Source organism: Megalops cyprinoides, chromosome 8, assembly GCF_013368585.1.
Source record: "Megalops cyprinoides isolate fMegCyp1 chromosome 8, fMegCyp1.pri, whole genome shotgun sequence".
NCBI classification, from domain to species: domain Eukaryota; kingdom Metazoa; phylum Chordata; class Actinopteri; order Elopiformes; family Megalopidae; genus Megalops; species Megalops cyprinoides.
In genome coordinates this window covers 38,332,294-38,352,716 of record NC_050590.1, presented here as the reverse complement: position 1 = coordinate 38,352,716, position 20,423 = coordinate 38,332,294, and the positions used below count along the sequence as shown (strand labels likewise).

At 45.5% G+C, this 20,423-nt stretch overlaps 1 long non-coding RNA gene and 1 pseudogene across 1 annotated transcript; both read left to right on the top strand.

Moving 5' to 3' along the window:
- Positions 1–897: 897 nt before the first annotated feature.
- Positions 898–18,970, top strand: LOC118781694 (annotated as a pseudogene).
- Positions 11,105–12,656, top strand: LOC118781951. Its single transcript, XR_005005125.1, has 3 exons — positions 11,105–11,698; positions 12,086–12,137; positions 12,581–12,656. It is a non-coding gene; the product is annotated as an uncharacterized LOC118781951 (long non-coding RNA).
- Positions 18,971–20,423: the final 1,453 nt, after the last annotated feature.

Sequence of the window (20,423 nt, the reverse complement as noted above, 5' to 3'; positions counted from 1 at the left end):
ATGTAAGCTTCTCATGCACTCCACATTTCAGAAATCTAATTATTATTATATATTCATTAGACTGGTTCCAGCTGGGCATGACAAGCGTTAACGAGACATTTAAAAAGCTGCAGGTATACCAATGTATCACCTCTGACACACCCACAGAATGACAGAAAAACCTAGGCCACCTTACTTGCCTGTAACACACTGTTGCACACCGTTTCGAGTAAAACTGTTCAAAGAAACGGAGGGCTATAGCCTACTACGAAGCGAGGTTATTTGCTTACCCAGGCAATGTCTGTCAGGAGTATTTGCTGATCTCAAAACAGTGTCTTTTTCAGTGTCCACTTTTGAAACGTGTACTTGATCAGCGGTGACTGCCTAAGTTACCTGTATAAGCAATCGTATTAGCCCTCAGATCAAGCCAAAATATCAATAATCGTCACTGGTTAACACAGATTTGAACAATTAATGATAATACATAGTCTACAGAAATCACTAAAATACTACCTATTTGTGTTCTTTCAGGTGCAGCAGCAGAATCGATTACCTGAACATCAGAACGACAGCGACAGTGATGAAACTATGCTGCTATTCGACTAAGAATATAATAATAATAATTCTAACAATTTCAAATAAATATTTACAGTGAATTGCAATGTTGTTTCAAGCCTATCAATTGTATAGATATTAAATAAGTTCAGCAGTTTTGAATTCGAACTCATGGAGCATATGAGCCCAAAAGGGACGAAAATAAACATACAGAAACGTACATCAAGTAACATCCAGGGGTCGTTGTAGCAACGTAAACTACGTCGCCAAAACGTCCTCTGTATGTAACTTTTGGTCACAGAAAGACGTTGCCACGACGTCCAGAAGATTCACAAATATACGTCTCCACAACGTTATCGAAGTATGTCGCGGCGACCAATGCGGTACGTAATCACAACGTTGCCACAACGTAACTGTTAGCTGGGTAGCTACGTTTGTTACTTTGCTGCAACCACTGCAATAGGCGCGCTGATATTACATCGACTGAGGTCGTTTTCCGATCTACTGATTTCTTTATTGTATAGCCTATTGTGTACAATAATTCACAATTAAAATGGTACTTATAAAATATAGACGTATTACTTACCAGTGATTAAGTGTTTGCTACAAGCATAAACATATTTGCTATCGGGTTCCCATAGGATTCCCTCGGGGTCCTCCCTCTGAATAGCCTGAATCCATAAAATCCGCCTTTTGCCCTCCCTTTCACACGAATGTGTGGGGGTGTTTTACTGCTGATGGTGCAGGACACAACACAGCAACCTTTAGGCATGGTGACAACCTCTATCTCCTATTTGCCACCAATCAATTTTACCACTTTGTTTTCCCCCAAAACGGGGCGTGTCCGCCAAAACTATTTCAAGCTGACGTCTCGTTGCTCTGGTCAGTATAAAACATCAGTTTTTTCACAGTATAAGTGCGCGCGCACACACAGACACAACTATATAAAAACACATCGGGCTCAGAATTCCACGGCACGCTTCACTTTGCCTCACTACACACCGGTTGAGAACCACTGTGCTAAATAATGTTAGCATGTAATGTAATCTTAGCTCATTCCACTGATCACTCACAGCACGGAAAGGGGAAAGGACGCAGGAGCTGTGATCAAAGCCATTCTTAAAGGTACGTTTGTGAGTGGTTACATATTTGATCTCACCGAAAGGTACAACACAGTCTCTGACCTGTCTGTGCTTTGTCATATCAGGATCCCCGCCTAGCATGCAGGAAGGTGTTACTTGCAGAGTTGTATTGTACAAACACTGCATCCCGCTCTGTGAGTCCGCTGGATGTGGTGTCTGACATCATTGGACTTCTTACGAGAGAGATGAGAGCTGTTGCCTGGCCAAAGTTAGAGTACAAGGATCTGTGCAAGCCCAGTGTCTGTGATCTGTCAGTGCACAGAATCTGTGAGTAGTCATTTGCTCCTTTTCTTGCAGATTTGCACACTTCCTGGCCCTGCACTGGCACAATTGGCCTATTTCTTTGTTGAAGCTATCAAAGTGGGGTCCATGGGCCATGGCAAATCTCTGGAGCTCTTTCCCACCATCCCCACAGCACTGTCTGCCACAGAGATGTTGGCCTATGGCAAGGATACAAACAGGCTACCACTATGCACTTCCACGCTTTTAAGGGTGTTGATGTGTTTCACCAGTATCCATGGATATTGCTTCTGTAAATACTCAGCTTCATATATCTATATACCCAACACAAACCATGAAAGCTGCCTTGCATAAGATGCTGCTGGGCATATTGTAAATTTCTGTCAGTATATGAATGGCTGCTGCAGAGTATTGGTGGGTTGTGTGTGGCTCATTCCTCAGGGGAACTGCGTTGGGATGAGACCAGGAAACAGCTGATCAACAGCCTGTGCTCCAGCAGGTCAGCTTGTCTGTGGAGATGTCTGTGTATCTGATACACATAGTACCTGGTTTTGCTTGGTTCTTAAAACACTTGTTCTGTGCTGGCAGGTGGGACCCTCACTGTGTGATCCAGCTCACTTCTGTGTTCAGGTATGTTCCCATAAGCTGTGTGCAAGCTGAGAATGTACACCATGCAGACAGACAGGCTTCTTATGTGACTCTTACCCATGGATATATGTTTGTGTGTGTTGTGCAGGGATATGCCTCTTTCCAAGGAGGAGCTGCAGTTTGTGGTGTAGAAGGTGCTGAGAATGTGCTCTGAACTGGACCTCCAGGAGATCCCTCCCCTGGCCTATCACCTGCTGCTGCTGTCAGCCAAGGTGTGTGAGTAAACGTGTGTGTGCTTGTGTGCGTATGTATGTCTGTGAATACATGTCTACCTCTACTCTCTTTTCTTTTTAGTGTGTGCTACATGCATGTAAATGTCTTGTCTTTTATGTTTGTGTGTGTTTTGTAAGAAAATCATTCTGGAAGGTCTTGTCAGTTTCTTTAATGAGCTGGACCAACATCAGACAGACAAAGAGAAGCAACAGCGAGTAAGTTTCTAACCGGACTATCCCTGATTTACCATAATTCTTTATCTCATATGACTATAGCATATAAACACTGGAGTGATGTCTCCGTGTTATGGCTAGTCAGTGAGTTGTGTCTCTAATGATTGGTTGCTGGGTGGTTTCTTTGCTCTGATTGATCAGTGAGTGATGTTTCTATGCACTGGTTGGTCAGTGAATGGCATCTGTATGATTGCAGTGGTACAGATGTGGAGGTGGAGATGCAGTCTGTCCCTCAGGACCAGCTGCGGCACGTGGAAGGCACCACCATTCTGCATGTGGCATTTGCTGTGCAGCTGGACCACAAATTGGGCCGAGAACTGCTGAAAAGCCTCAAGGTCTGCCCTGTCTATTTATCTTCAATTCAGTTAGTGTTATTGGCATGATAACTATACACTTTTGTCATGAAAGTATGCACTGAAATACATGTGCATTCATTAGCAACAAATAAAATGGGTGTTTATTTTGTTTTTGTGTCACCCACTGTCCCTCATTGTGGATAGTGGCAACATACTGTAGAGCACTTACCAGGTATGAATATTTTTGGTTAATATAATAACAAACAGCCCATCAGGTTGAGGAAGATAGTTGTTTTGCTGGTGAGTGCTAGTCCAGTATTTCAGTTTTTGGTACCCTAGGGAGATGTGTTTTTTGATTCCCTGACATTTGGGTCTTTTTGAAATGGCACAGTTTTGACTTATCAGGTATTTTGTCAGTTTTGACGTATCAGGCTTGCTGACTGCCTGGACCCACAGTCTTGTTTAGTGGTTGACAGAAAGAACAGGTCATTTGCTCATATGAAATTTGAAATTTGGTTGGTACTGTTAGTCAAAGTCCGGAACACCAAAAAGGGTTTCGTTACGACAAGAAGCAGATTCGATGTTCGTAGCAAAAGACAGGAAGTTTATTAGCACAGCCGGCCGTGGGAACATCAGCATTGAGCAGAAGTTCAACAGGTATAGAATTCAGTTCATTTTTTATACAGTTAATAGCAGTCACATTTGCATATGAGCTATGATAACCAGCAGGGGTGCTGTTTCTGATTGGTCTTGCGGAGCTGTGCATAGCTAAACAGCTCCCTCTCTAATTGGGTATTTCCTGAGCCCTGTAACCTAATTGGCTCCATAGGGTTCACAAGAGGCGCCATTTGGCTCCGGTCGGATGTAGCCACATCGCTTTGTATTCAAATACACATCGCTTGTCTCCAGCGTTTGTATTCGAATACACATCGCGTGTCTCCGGAACAAACGCCATGCCATTCCACAAAACTGTCTCCTAACAGTACACTGAGCCCAAGAGTAGCACTGCCAGTTCATTCTGTCTCTGCTGGGACTTGTGGTCTGAGAAGAGTTCAGTTCCTCTGATTGTGATATTGTGTTCAGTGTTTCAGCCTTTTGTTTGGATGTAATCACTGGATTTCTGCTGCTGCTGAAGAACTTCAAGGTCCTAGGCAGGATCACCTGCAGTCAAGCAAGCCAGGGATTGTCATCAAGCCAGGAGAGACAGCCATTCTTTCAGCCCTGCCCCCTCTTTGAGAACCATCTCATAATTTGTTGCTTAACTTCAATGCTCCTCTGCTTTTTATGCTCGACTCCTTTCTCAACAGCACCTTCTATGCTCTGCACTCTGTCAGCATCCCCCTGTGCTCCACCACCTCTCTATGACCTGCCATCTCTCAGCACTGCCACTCTTTCAGGCCATACAGCAGCACTGGGCCTCTAACATGCATGTACTCAGGATGATGTTAATTCAAACTGCGTGCCTCTGTGTGTGTAATATGTGCCTGTGTGAGACAGCTTCAGGTGGATGTCCATGCGTGGTATAACTGCTGCTAATGAGTCCTTCTGCCTGGAGATCCTGGGTGACCTCAGGCGTTGTCCGAGTCAGCAAGCAGATGTGAGACACATGCTGTATGAGGTATGCCCCATCTGTCTGTCCATCACACTGTCTGTCTGTCATTCTGCCTGTCTTTCCTGTATCTGTGTGTTTACTTTATTTTGTCTCAGGGTTTCCCCTGTGTCCTGCACCGCAAATCCCAGCTGGCCAGCTCTATCATAGAGATTCTTCTCACACAGGTGTGTGTGTGTGTTTGTGTCTGGATTGATAGTGGGGGTTGTAACAATGAGCAACTTCTCTATGATACAGTTAGGAATTTAAAATTGGGAGGAAAAAGGGGAAATGGAGTCTTGCAAAAAAAAGGTGTGCATGCATGTATAGTTGGGGATGTGTGTGAGACAGTATACATGGTAATTTGTCTGAGTGAAGGAAGGGTGAAATCTTTTCAGGTCCTTGTTAATAATGTGTGTGTGTTGGCAGCTGAAGCAGTACTATAACATGGAGCAAGACCTGCTGCCTCCTGTGAAGCTGGAACAATGTATCAGTACTCAGGGAGAGACTGTCTTCCTGCAGGTATTGGTATCTGGTATTTCCTAAAAGCCCTGCTCCACATTTACACAGCATGACATATTTACACTTCAGTCCACATTAGATCGGCTTTATACGTTTATGCTACTTTACAGTCCTTCACATTTACACTACTGTACACTCTCCAACACCATATTTACACTCCTGCTCTACATTTACACCTGTGATAGTGTCAATTCAGTTAACTTGTAATACTTTGATGTGATGAACTCCAGTCAGTTGTCCACATGTAGGCATGCGCATATTCTGTACTCTATGTGCATGGATGAATTCCAAACAAATGCAAGGCAGGTAAGATGCAAAAGCAAACATTTAACTACCAGATTACAGGGAAATTTGTCTTTATTTTCAGTATAATCCTTTGCATTTCTGGGGTTGTATAGTCTAAGACTGTGTACCCGTTGGAGCAATGGATATTTTTCATATAAAATAAGTGCAGGATGAGGTTAATAGTGATTCGCCTTTAAATACATTGGCTTCAGCAGCCAGTAGAAGTTTGCCCCAGACTTGAGTGGTGCTTGAGTGCTGCGTCCAGAGGATGAAGACCATTTTGCCACAACTTTGTAAGCTCACAGGTGCAGGAAAGGCCTTAAGGATGGCTCTGCAGGTTATACAGCAGCATGGGCTGCTGTCCGCAGCTTGTTGGTTGGGGGAGGGTTAAAGCCCTGCTGCCATTCTACAGGTCCATCTGGTGAGCTGCACAATGCACTGCCTGTTTTGGTACAAGGATCTCCAGCACCCAGAGGAAGATGAGGAGAATTCAATTCAATTCATTTTTATTTGTATAGCGCTTTTTACAACACAAGTTGTCACAAAGCAGCTTTACATTGTTCCCAGGCCTGAGACCCCCTGAGAGCAAGCCTAAGGCAACAGTGGCAAGGAAAAACTCCCTATCAGGAAGAAACCTTGAGCAGAACCGGGCTCATGGGGGGGCCCATCTGCTTCTGGCCGGCACTGGGCAGATAGAGTTAGACACAAAATGATGCAATGTACATTTGTTATTGACAAACAATAGCAGTTAACAGTAGAGTGATTATAAGAATGTCTCCTAGGATGTCCGGGTCTTGGAATGCAGTTGGCTTTGATGGGCAGGGCAGCGAGGTAGCAGGACTGGAAAACGAGATGAGACGCTTGGGCTACAGCTCCGGACAGGAGCCCGGAGCAGGGAATAGGAAGCAAACAGAAAACAGTGGTTAGTGGATGATAAGAATGGCAGGGATGTAGAACAGAGAGGCAGGAGAGGAGGGGCAGAGAAAAAGGTGTGCAACAAGGAAAGACCCCGGCAGGCTAACATTATGGCAGCATACCTAGGGGACGGGAGGCAGGGGACCGGCATAGTCATGAGGGCGACCCTAAGACAGTCAACACCAGATCACGGCACAGGGTCCATGAAAGCAATGACCACTTAGTCCACCAGAGACTCTATGATCCACGCCAGCACCAGGCCATGTCCCTCAGCTGAAGGAATTACTATATAGATATGTTTTGAGCCTAGACTTAAAGGTGGAGAGAGAGTCTGTTCCCTGAATCTCAGAGGGTAAACTGTTCCACAGGAGAGGGGCTTGATAGGAAAAGGCTCTACCACCTACAGTAGTTTTGCCCACTCTTGGAATGGTGAGAAGCCCGGCATTTTGGGAGTGAAGGGCTCTCTGCGGAAGATATGGATGAAGAAGGTCCTTAAGATAGGGGGGGGCAAGCCCATTTAAAGCCTTAAATGTGAGTAAGAGTATTTTAAAAATGATCCGGTATTTAATAGGTAGCCAATGGAGAGAGGCCAGAACTGGGGTGATGTGCTCAAAGCGTTTAGTTTTAGTTAAGATTCGAGCAGCTGCATTTTGCACCAGCTGAAGGGGTTTTAATGAGACGTTTGCACATCGTGACAAGAGGGCATTACAGTAGTCTAATCTGGATGTTACAAAGGCATGGATTAGTTTTTCAGCGTCGTTAATTGATACGATCGCCATCCGTAGGAGGAACAAGAAGGAGGAACAAGGTGGGTTCAAGGATGAGCTGCAGACCATACTGGAGAGTGTCACCACACACATGATGAAGAGCAATCTGGAGGACTTGGAGCTGGTCAACAGCTGCCTGTGTATCTGTCTCACTGTTTCACAGTGTCAGTGTCAGTCTGTTTCACATACTACTGAAGAGCTCTGCATTTCTCTTGTTCTTGTAGTGCTCTGCATTTTTCTCACTCCAGTAGGGCTCTGTACTTACATTTACATTTATTCATTTAGCAGATGTTTTTATCCAAAGTGATGCACAAAAGTGCATATAGTGGGCAAACGGGGACAAGGGCAAGATGTGTACAGGTCATACAAAGCAGATAGTGTATGTAGATACTTCCGTCGTGCCTGTACGGATCTATGTTTCTCTCTGTAGTGTTGCGAATTCCTCCTGGCGAGTAGTACAAAATGAAAACATCTTTTCTTGTATTCACAGGATAAGTCAGCTGACTTCTCATCCTCGAGCATTTGGATGAAGAACAACATTTACGCTGTGATGATGCTGGGCATTTATGAGGTTCTTATCGAATACAACTACACCACAGCAAACTACAGGTATGCTGTGTGAAACCCTGACAGCCCATATTTCCATGACTTTTCCCTCTCTCTATGACATGCCTTCTCTGACATGCTCTTCTGTCTCCCACACAGTAAGGCTCATTTTGAGCTCACTTTGGCCACTTGCACAAGCTGTCTGAGATACTGAGGGAGATGTCCAAGATGAGCAGTCCAGCATGCTCTCCCTGGGCTGTGTGGCTGCTCTGCTGACCGCCCTCTTCAGGTGTGTGTTTGCATACTATAGGGGAGGGGGGTGAGGGTAATGGCAGGCTGTGGGCGGGGTGGGGGGGGGCGTGAGTGCAACAGTACTGTTCTGTCCCCAGTGTGTGTAACGTCTGTACAAATCGACATGGAGTAAAGTTGAAGGGAGTTTACTCTATCTTTTGTTACATTGCATATTTTGTAAAAAAGCAATGACTCTCCAAAGCATGAACTGAGTATGAAAAGAGAACACAGCTTGCTGATGCACATGGCACAGTAAAACTAGTTAAACTTCCTGGTTAGTCTCTGACCTTTGAGTCACACCACTTCAATTGACAAATCATAGAATTACAACACATTGCAATACAAAATAGAAAAAAATACACATTTTAGCCACTAGGAGCCACTGTTAACAATAAACAATTAACTAAAAAATGTCTGCCGTGACAGTAGGCTATGGGCAGAGAGGGGTGAGGGTAACAGCAGTCTGTATTCTTGTTCTAGAGACTGCACACAGAGCCAGGAGGAGACTCTGTCAGTCCTGTGCTCCAGCTTGGAGTTCCAATAAGCAAGCCCATTTCACTACCCTTCATTTTGGTTTGTTTATTCCGGACGCAATGTCATTACTATGGCAACCAATGTGGATAATACTGAAAATGAGGATTGCTGCCCGTACATACAGATTGGATCTGATTACTTGCAATAGGCTACATAATGCGGACAGTTGTTGGAATTTGGTGAAATTGCTACAACATTAATGTACTTGCAAGCTAACTAATAAAACTGTTGACACAAAGAACTTTAGTTTGGACCCCAGACTAGAGAGAGAAAAGACTGTTTATTGATGATCTTCAGTACAGCAAGGCTTCACAGGCGAAGGTTGGCTCAGCAGAGTTTCACACACAAAGTCTTGCTCTTACAGTCTTATTGTACATTCACACCGGGAGCAGCGAGAGCGTCAAAATTTGCTCTGGCCACCATGCCGACAATGCTGTTGAAGAAGTGGACACTCTGACATAGATGAAATGGGCGGCTACAAGTTCATTTGGAATGCTTGGGCTTGCCAACGTTATTTAAAGGGGCCATAAAGCAAACAAACGTGTCGACCAGTATCTTAGTGCTGACTGACCACAAGTAGGGTAGTTAACCTCATGAAATCTTAATGTGAAGGTAAATCAATCGATGAAGAAAAGAAATGAACAATTATAATTACATGTTTGGTAACAAAAGAAACTAACGAAAGAAACTAATTAAAAGCCATTTGTGTGGTGTGACTTTTGTATTGAGGCTAAATGCTAAGTCAAATTTCAACATGCAGTTTATAGTACACGTTCACTAGCCTTGGTCTTTAGTTAACATTAACGTTAATTTGTGTGTAGCCTACGTTAATTATCAACCTCTCCTCCATTGTGCTTGGGAACTAATGTTTGGTGGGAACAAAGGTTTACACCGTTGTGTTCTCTAGAATTCTCTAGAGCGGAGGACTTATATTCCAATTGGTTGCCGCCGAACCGCATCATAGCTCATTACCATAAAGTTGCCCAGACTTCAACTTTATTCTGACACCCACACCGCCCAAGACGCGCCGCCAACGGTCGTGCCGCTGCTCGCCGCCGAGAGACGCTGACTCACAAAGAAAATGAATGACTTCCGGTCGCTTTGACGCTCTCGCCGCTCCCGGTCTGAACGTAGGGTTACACCTTACACACTCCTCAACCTCTCGTGGTCCCGTTTCTCTCTTGTCTCCCCTCAGGGGCAACTCTACAGCAATAGTTAGAAGTGCTTACACAAGCCTGGCAGGATGTTTAGGTTTGCTTGACCTTGCTATGCCTGGGCAGTTGTGCCTAATTGGAAAAACATTGCTTCTGAAGGTATCTGTGGAGTAATAGTGAGCACATACTGACCCGGCTCCTCTCTGTCACAAAACTTGACAGGGGAGGCAGAGTGGGAGGTAGGTCAAGGGGTACAACTGAGTGGTACCACCCAGTGGTATGCATCCATATCACCCAAGGCAGACCATAGTTACACACAAAGAATGGGCTAAGAGCCTTGACTACGAATTAGAGGACCATAGGTCACATGCAAAGAGTGGGACCGGGCTTGGGATACAAGGTACGAAACTAATATATCAAAGCAGGCCCCGTCAGTGGTCAGGCATATAGTGATTGAACTAACAACTACATGAATGTATGGAATTAGGGGCCTCTCAGTTGGTAGGCCTGCACCATATGCACACGATCACAGTGTGCATGTGCACGTGATTCTTTCAATAGCAGCATCACATTAGAATGTCACATTATGACTCTTGTAATTTGGGGGTTTTGTGGTATTTTGCCACATTTATCAATGTATATTTTAGTGTCAATCTAACGTTAGCTTGCGTGTAGACTAAAGTTGAATGTGCACGCATCCGCCGAGACATGATTAATTGATTAGCCTACTTCAGTACACCGTGGGGCTATTATACATATTATTGTTATATTGTCAAGAAAGGAAGTGTATGATTTTCAGTTTGTGGCTTTAATTAGTAGCCTAGAAGGCCCAGTCTTCCAGCAGCGTCAGTAGGCTAGCCTATAGTGCTCCATTACCCGATCCGTCTCCATTACAACATAAAGAACTGATAGTCTAGTAGACAATTGTATGGCCAAATTCATAAGTAGGCTAATGTAAATAAAATCACATTATTAAAAGAACATTATAACATTATAGCCTACAGCCATAGCCTGAATGGCTGACATGGACAAATGGACATACCTGGTAGCGCAATTCCTAATTCCTGTTACACCCCCCTTCCTTTGTTTTTTTTCCCCTTCGGATCTACACTGATCTCATACATGGCCTCTCTGGAATCCAGTTGACGGAAATCCGTCATAGCGACAGAGAACTTTAATCCATGGGTACTGCAGCTGAAGGCAATTACAAGGGTCCCAGAGTCGGTTGTTGTGACTTGTGATTGTGTTTCCTTCTCAGAGGGCCTTAGTGTCTCTGCTCAGTGGGGTGTGATAGGTTCCCAGTTTTATGTAGCACCATGTATATATATTTTACATGTAGTGTATTGTGTCTCCTGTTCTACTGCTACTATGTCTGTAATTTGTATGTCTCTGTAAAACACCTCTGTAGTGTCTGCAGCAAGGATGTCACACATCCTTGCTGAATGGCTCTGCCAAGGTTCCATTTGTCTCCGGCCCACCACTTAACTCAATCCTTTGATATGTATGACCATGGACTGTATATCAATACACTACACAACTTGATTCTTGAGAGATTCTCTCGGTACAGACAGCCCGAATGTCCTGAGTTTGTCTCTCCCTTGCGCATTGAATTAAACATCAATTCTCTTAAGAGAAGTCGTCGGCGTGTTCTTCATCGTCCTGCATTGAGTTCCACGGAGACGGGCAAAATATCCTAACAGGTGGAACACAACTTCAACAGCAGGGAGGCCCAGCTTCTGCTTAGCATCTTAGGAGTGCTCACAGGCCAGCTGGACCCCTCATCTCCACAGGTATGGCATAGTGCCTAAGGCTTGCAGCAAGGTGTGCACAGCCAAGCTTGACTCACTCAGAACTGAAACCTGAACTGTTGCATGTTGTCAAAATATCACAACATCACATTTAACTTCCTTTTTGCTTACTTATCTTTAGCAACATGTTAGTATAGGTGAACTTGTTTTTTGGATACTATGGGCTCAGGATTTAAAAATACAGTCATTAATGCCCAACTTTAACGTAAACAACTGTAAGTCGCTTTGGATAAAAGCGTCTGCCAAATGAATAAATGTAAATGTAAATGTGATAGATTGGTGATTTACACAGGTTACTATCACCAGTACACCTCACACCAAGTTTTCCTAGAGAGTTGTGCTTATGTTCCGATTCCTTCTCATTGGCAGTTTGTTCAGGAGATCACATGGACTGTTAAAATCACCAAGGAGACTGCATTGAGTAAGTTAAGAGTGTGCTTTTTTATCTTTATGTGCTGCCTTTAAAGAGAGGAGTGAGGAATAGAGCAGGGGGCTACTGACAATGCCCCTGGGCTTGTCAATGGAACTGCTGAGGGTGAATGCAGCCTGACTGGAGGACAGTCAGAGCTAGCAGGCAAGGTCAGTTAGTAAACAGGTTTGACTGACAGGTGTTTGGTTCCTTCTTCCAGAGGACATGACATTCTGTAAGGCACTGCTGTCTCACTTTAACATCATCATCAAGACTGCCCTGCCCACTGCAGTGAATGCCATAGTTCCCAGGGAACCTGTAAGAGATGCAGACATCCTTAAAATGGTTATTATTGGTGGGATCAGTAGCAACCATTGCTCCTTGAGGGATCAGTAGTAACTGTGTTTTGCATGCAGAAATAAGTAGTTAATGCTCCACTTCACTCCTCTCTCTAGCTGCTGGTTCTGGCCCAGGTGGGTGGGATCCTGGATGAAGTTGACTGGGTGATTGCCAAGAACAAGTGCCAGCAGACTAGCAAGAAAGCTAGCTCAGGTACTTGCTGTCCAGTCTGACACATAGGGTGGAGTGACTGTGTGTGTGTGTGTGTGTGTATGTGCGTGTTGATATGTGTCTATGTGGGTGTGCATGTTAGCAAGGGGTATGCAGGTAGCACAGCAGAATCCAATGGTGAAGGCCATGACACTACAGATGGGGACTCTGCTGACAGTGCTCAATGAGCTGGTCCAAACTACCTTGCCTCCTGGACCCTGTACAGACTTGCTGCTGAGAGTGCTGAGCTGTACCTACACTGTCCTCACCACTCTGGCCAAATACGTGAGTCACATACACCATCCTCACCTTCCTCGCCTCCTCAATAGAAGGGGACAGAGGAGTCAGTATCACTTTGAGTTTGAGTTTAACCTGTTTGTCCCTACAGTACATCCAGCAGTGTTCCAGCCAGCCCTCTACACTTCCTGCTTGAATGGAGAAGATGGTGAGTTTGCTAGTGGATGTGGATTTACTGCACATGCACATACTGTCCTGCTCACATCCTTACAGTCCAAATTGTTTGTCAAGGTGAAACTGTCTGGGTCTCACCTGACACCACAGTGCTACCCCCTCATCACCTATTTGCAGGTAAGAGCTGAAAGGAGGACCACCTCCTCTCTCCTAGTGCTGACATGGTGTAGCGAAGGGTGAGAGCAGTCACCCCACCCGGCCTTGAACCTGGGTCTACGGGGTACCAACCATGCGACTTTGACCGTGACGCCAAAGAGCCAGGCTCATTGGTATGGCAGTCAGAGCTCATACTCAACCATAGTGATGGCACTCCTTCACACATGGGTGAGGTATAGTATTAATGATTTTAATTGCCCTTTCATCATTTTGCATGTTTGTCACATTTGCCTGAAGTGCTCACTGTGACAAACACAGTGCCATGTCCCTGTGTCTGACTGATTGAGGTTGCTGTTTTGTTTTTTTGTTTTTTGTCTGGTAGAGTGGGGACTTAAGTGCTGGGGCTCAGAAGAAGGAGGACATGGCTGCAGCCTCAGTATGGCACTTTTACCCAATACAGTTTATGTGGTATTAATGACTAACAGTATATGCAGATTTGGTGTATGACTTTTTTCCGGATTTTAGATGTATTTCAATGTCAGCCTGTCCTAAGCATGTGTATGCATATGCATGCATGCATGTGTGGAAGCAGAACTTACTGACTCAAAGCACACTTTCCTCTCCAGGCCAGAGTTCTGCGTGAGACCAAAACTATTCATTTACATTTATTCATTTGGCAGACGCTTTTATCCAAAGAGACTTACATAGGTTATAGTTCTTTACAATGTTATCCATTTATACAGCTGGATATTTACTGAGGCAACTGTGGGTTAAGTACCTTGCCCAAGGGTACAGCAGCAGCGTCCAGCGGGGATTGAACTGGCAACCTTTCGATTACGAGTCCTGCTCCTTAACCACTATGCTACACTGCCGCCCCTATTCCCACCCTGATCTTCGGTATTGAGCAATATGAAAGGTTTCTTATCCTGCTGTCCAGGAAATCAAAGGTATGCCCAAATCTTGAATAACTCAAAATTAAGTCTAACCCCAGATGTAGAGAGATTTATTATTTTGTAAAAGACATGTACCAATTAGATTTGATATACTATTCTCTGTCTCATATGTAACTGCGATGACTGCGATGACTGCATTTTTACTTGAGATGAGATGGTAGGAGTACAGAGACGTGCTGCCCTCTGCAGGTGAATCTGATGCAGTACATAAAGCTGAGCATTTCCAGAGACTTCTGCATCAACTCTGCCACAGTGGAGGCTGTTCTGCAAGAACAGCAGGAGAGCCAGCAGTCCTGGGGTCATTCACAGCTGTGAGGCATTTTGTTTGCAATAACAATTTTTTAAGCAAAATCCACAATATACCAATTAATGAAAATATTCACTAATACAATGAACTTCTGTTAGTTTTTTAATAAACATCTGATAAATATACAAGCTATGTTGCCATGGACTATGAGGACACTTTGGATTATGAAGAGGTAAAAGCTGCAATCTTGTCAAAGTATGAGATCAATGCAGAGACTTATCGGCTGCAGTTCAGGTCCACAGGCGTCTTGCCAGGAGAGACCCCAAAAGAGGTCTATGTGAGATTGACGTTGCAGTAGGAGAAGTGGATCCAGCCAGACAAGCGTTCCAAAGAAGAAACAGGGGAGCTCATCATTCTGGAGCAGTACCTATGGATGCTGAACCCAGAGCTACAAGTGTGGATCCGCCAGAACAACCCAAAGAGCAGCCTGGAGGCAGCACACTTGGCTGAGGCTTTCGTGGCTGCAAGACGAGGTCTCAGGAGCTACCACTTTGCCTGGAGGAGCACCGCGCCGGTAAGCCTGTTGCGGAAAGGGGGGAGTGGTCTAAGCCTGTTCGTGCCAACCCTAGAGAGTTCACACACTCAACTAGACCTAAGCCCCAAGCAACTGTATGTCATAATTGCGGTCAGGAGGGTCACGCGAGGTACGGTTGCCCTGTTAGGAAACCCAAACCTGCTAATATGTGTTATGTTCCCAGGCCTGAATTATCAGAGGGGGACGGAAACAGTGCAGAAAAGTTGGTATTTTGTTGTGCTTAATGGTCAGTGCTTGGAGGCCTTAGTTGACACCGGAAGCTCTCAGACACTTGTCAGACAGGACAAAGTACCACAGGACTGGTGGAATCTAGACTCTAACATCAGCATATGATGAAAAGGTGTACCCTACAGCAGATGTTTATGTTGTGGTGCAGGGGCAGTCATACTATTTAAGGGTGGGTGTCATCAAGGATCTGCCTTATTCTGTTGTTTTGGGTCAAGATGTACCCATTTTGTCAGATCTGCTGGGCACAGTGAGGCCTAGTGAGGTAGCTGTAAGCAATCTGGCAATCACTAGATCCAGAGCAAAGAGTAGTGGCCCAGAGTGTAACCCTTTTGTAGAGTTGCCATTCCATCCGTCTCAATCTCCACCCAAGACTAGGAGGGAGAAAAGGCAGGAAAAACTCAGAGGCACTGTGAGGCAGAGGAGTGAAGCAGACTTACCAGAGCCACCCCTACCTGTAGATGTTGCCCCAGTGAACATTGGAGAGTTGCAGAGGGAGGATGTGACATTGTCACCTTTGTTTAAAGATATTTCTAAGTCAGCCAATGATATCCTTAAAGAAGAGAGTTACGTGCTTAAGGGGGGGGGGGGTACTTCATCACAGGCAGGGGGAGACAGAGTGGCTAGTGCTACCTAAGCCCCTGAGGCATACAGTACTGGAACTAGGCCACTCAGTTCCTTGGGCGGGACATTTAGCAGCACAGAAAACCTATGCGCGCATTGCTGCTAGATTCTGCTGGCCCATGTACACTGATGTCATGAAGTACTGTAAGACATGCCCGGTGTCAGTTAACCTCAACCAGATGCCCTTCTCCTGCCCAGTTGCAATCCTTGCCCCTGATAGAAACTCCTTTTGAAAGGATAGCAATGGACATTGTGGGTCCTTTAGAGAGGAACAAGACAGGCAATAAATACATTCTAGTTATCTGTGACTATGCTACCCACTACCCAGAAGTCTATCACTTCCTAGGTATTAAGGCTATTAAGACCACTCCTTACCATCCTCAAACTGATGGGCTCATTGAATGCTTTAACCGCACCCTCAAGTCCATGCTGCAGATGTTTGTCAATGAGATGGGGACTGATTGGGATGTGTGGCTGCCATACCTCCTCTTTGCTTACCAAGAAGTGCCACAAGCATCAACAGGGTTCTCACCATTCAAACTCCTCTACGGTCACCAGGTGAGGGGACCCCTGGATGTCCTGAAAGAGACCTGGGAGGGAGGAAAAACAGAGAGCCAGAGTGTGGTGGTGTACATCCTACAGATGCGGGAGAGACTGGAGAAGATGACGGCCCTGGCACAGGAGAGCATGAAGGAGGCTAAGGAGAAGCAGAAAACCTGGTACAACAAGAAGGCAAGAACCCATACCTTCTGTCCAGATCAGGATGTTCTGCTTCTGCTCCCTAGCAGTGAGAAAAAGCTGCTAGCCAAGTGGCAAGGCCCATACAAAGTGGTGCAGAAAATGGGGCCCGTGACTTACAAGATTTCCACGCCAGATCGCCAAAAGCCCTACCAGACCTTCCATGTCAACTTACTGAAGGAATGGAGGTCTCGTCCTGAGTTAGTGAGCCGGCAGCTGTTTGTGTGAGCCGTCGAGGAAGAGGAGGAGACCCCAGAACAGTACTTCCCAACCGACAGCAGAGCACACTCAGTTGACCTCACTCACCTGTCAACAGCAACACCAACAACAGCAGCTGAGGGCAGAACTAGGGACAGGTGTTATTCAAGAAAGACCTGGTCGCACCCGTTTGTGCCAGCACAGCATCCAGCTTAAAGAGGACACACCAGTGAGGCAAAGGTGGTACCAGAGAGGCTGCTGTCAAACCTCAAGAAGGAGGTGGACCTGATGCTGGAGTTGGGGGTCATTGAGCCGTCTTCCAGTGAGTGGTGCAGTCCGGTGGTGTTGGTGCCGAAGAAGGGCGGGAGCATCCACTTCTGCATTGACTTCCGCCACATCAACGCCATCTCAAGGTTTGACTCATACCTGATGCCACGCATTGATGAACTGATTTAAAGACTGGGAAAAGCCAGGTACATCAGTACCCTTGATTTGAGCAAGGGGTACTGGAAAGTCCTATTGACACAAGTGTCCAAAGAGTACACTGCCTTTCGTACTCCATTTGGGCTGTTTCAGTTTACAGTAATGCCGTTCGGCTTGCATGGAGCACCAGCAACGTTCCAGCGGCTCATGGACCAAGTGCTACGGGGGGAAGAGGATTTTGCTGCTGCATACTTAGATAACATTGTCATTTATAGCAAGTCATGAGAAGAACATCTATCCCATGTGCGGCAGGTGCTGACCAAGCTCCAGGAGGCTGGCTTGTCAGTCAACCCTCAGAAATGTAACCTGGCCCGCACAGAGACAGTAGTACCTGGGCTATGTGCTGGGTAATGGACAGATCCAGCCACAGGTGGGGAAGGTTGAGGCAATCCTTGCATGTCCTACACCAGCAACAAAGAGGCAGGTGAAGTCCTTCCTTGGCCTTGTGGGCTGGTATCGGAGGTTCATTCCGAACTTCTCAGACCGTGCAGCTCCACTGACGGAGCTGACAAAGAAGGCTCTCACAAGGTGGTATCTTGCCATTCAGCCCTTTCGTTTTACAGTAAAGTACTGTTGTGGGGCAAAGAATAAAACTGCGGACTTTCTTTCTCGCCTCCCCGAGTGCGAGCAACCAGAGGGGGTGGGAAATGTGACGGAGAAAGAATTCTCCGCACAAACGTGCGCATCTGCCTCGCTATGAGGAAGCGGGGGAGTGCGGCAATGGGAAAATTTCACACAATGTTAAAATAATACATGGACTCAGTTCAAAACGCATCTGTTTGTTTCCTTGGCTAGAAGTGCTGTGTTCAGTCTGTTCATGAAAATCGGTTCATTGTGTTCGGGAAAGAGGCTTGTTACAACAATGTATAGTATTGCTTGGATTGTTTGTGGTTGCTCAGGTTTAATAATGCTATAATGCAGCGAACACGAACGCTCGCTTTCGGGTGCACACAAAAACAATCAATCGCGTTTGCCAATTTAACAGCCAAGCAATTATGATTGTTACAAAATGTGATAATTGCAATTAGGTTTAAACAACTCACCTGTGGGTTAGAGCTGCTGCCGGGAACAGGCAAAAGGAGTGCTTACACTGGTCATGGGAATTATATAGCCTTATGGGTAGCGTAGTTTCCATCTGTTGGAACGTGGAAGGGGGATGTTGTACTACCAATGTAAATTTTATCCCATAACGTTTATTTTGAAAGAAATATGTGGGATTGTTAATGGTATGTGTATATTTCATCATGGGATGAATTAGTGTCATAATTTGGTGCTCTATACTTGTTATTGATTTTAATATTTTGACCCAGGTAATGGGTTAGTCCAGGGCGGGGCTCACCCTATTTAAGCACCCGAGTACCATCATTTGGGAGAAGAAAGGCCGCAGGAGAGTATAGACTCTGTGAGCCAGTAAAAGAAGGAGGCACCTGGGAACAATTGCCCGGTGTTATTTATTCATTATTGTAAATAGTTATTTCTTTGTCTTGTTTGTTGTATAGCACTATTAAACGTCTTGTCCTCCACCCCAATCTCTGTTGTTGTCACCTGTTTTCCACTTGCCATCCCATCACAAGCAATAACAGGAAACAGGCTCTGTAGTACTGGTATAGCAGTAACAGAGGGAACAGGCTCTATAGTGTGGGTGTAGCAGTAACATGCCCCTTTTCCACCAACGCATTTCAAGCGCCGGTTCGGAGCCGGTGCCTAATCTTTAACCAGTTCTTTGCGTTTCGACAGCCAAAGAACCGGCTCTCGGCCAGGAAAACTGGTTCGAGAGCGGCACCAGTTCTTTGCTGGTCTAGAACAAAGAGCTGCTACGTCAGGGGCTGGGGGTGGGATTATTGTGACCCCTGACGGTTTGAATGACTATAGACCTGTTGCACTCACCCCCATAATTATGAAGTGTTTTGAGAGACTGGTATTAAAGTACATCAAAACCAGTGTCCCATCGACTTTGGACCCACACCAATTCGCATATAGAGAAAACAGATCCATGGAGGATGCCATCGCCACAGCTCTCCATACAGCCCTGAGCCACCTGGAACATAGTGGGAACTATGTAAGGATGCTCTTCATTGATTACAGTTCGTTTAATACCATCATCCCGGACATCCTCATCAGAAAGCTGTTTGACCTTGGCCTCTCCTCTCACATCTGCTGCTGGATCATGGACTTTCTCACCAACAGGCCCTGAGCAGTCAAACTCGGCCCCCACTTGTCCTCCACCCTTACGCTCAGCACCGGCTCCCAACAGGGCTGTGTGCTAAGCCCACTGCTATACTCATTTTATATTTATGACTGCACCCCCACCCACCCCACCAACACCATTATAAAGTTTGCCAACGACACTACGCTGGTCGGATCCATCTCGGGGGGAGATGAGTTGGCCTACAGGGCAGAGGTCGACAGACTGGTCATGTGGTGCAGAGAGAACAACCTGACACTCAACACTAAAAAACCAAAGAACTTGTCATAGACTTCAGGAAGTGCAGTGCTGACCCTCCCTCTGTCCATCAATGGAGACCAGGTGGAGAGAGTTCACACATTCAAATTCCTGGGAACCCTTATCTCTGACAGACTCACCTGGACCGACAACACCACGGTTGCTGTAAAGAAAGCCCAGCAACGCCTGCACTTCCTGAGGCTCCTCAAAAAAAACAGTCTGTGTGAAAAACTGCTGGTGCTCTTTTACCGCTCCACCATCGAGAGCATCTTGATGTACTGTATTACTGTGTGGAACGCTGGGTCTTCCGCAGCAGATAAAAAAGCGGTACAAAGAGTGATAAACACAGCACAAAAAATCATTGGCTGTGCTCTTCCCTCCCTGGAAGAAGTTGCAAACTCCAGACTCCTCTATAAAGCCATAAAAATCTCTAAAGACACCCTGGACACTCGCTTTTTGAACTGTTGCCCTCAGGCAGACGCTATAGGTGTCTTAAAACAAGGACCAGCAGATTGAAAAACAGCTTCTTTGCTAAAGCAATAAATGCTTTAAATCACACAAAACCTTCGTGATCACAAAGACACATAGTAATTTATTTATCTGTACACATATTTAACCTATTTATGCATTTTATTCATTGTTATTATTATTTATTTATTTTTCTACTGAGCTTTTA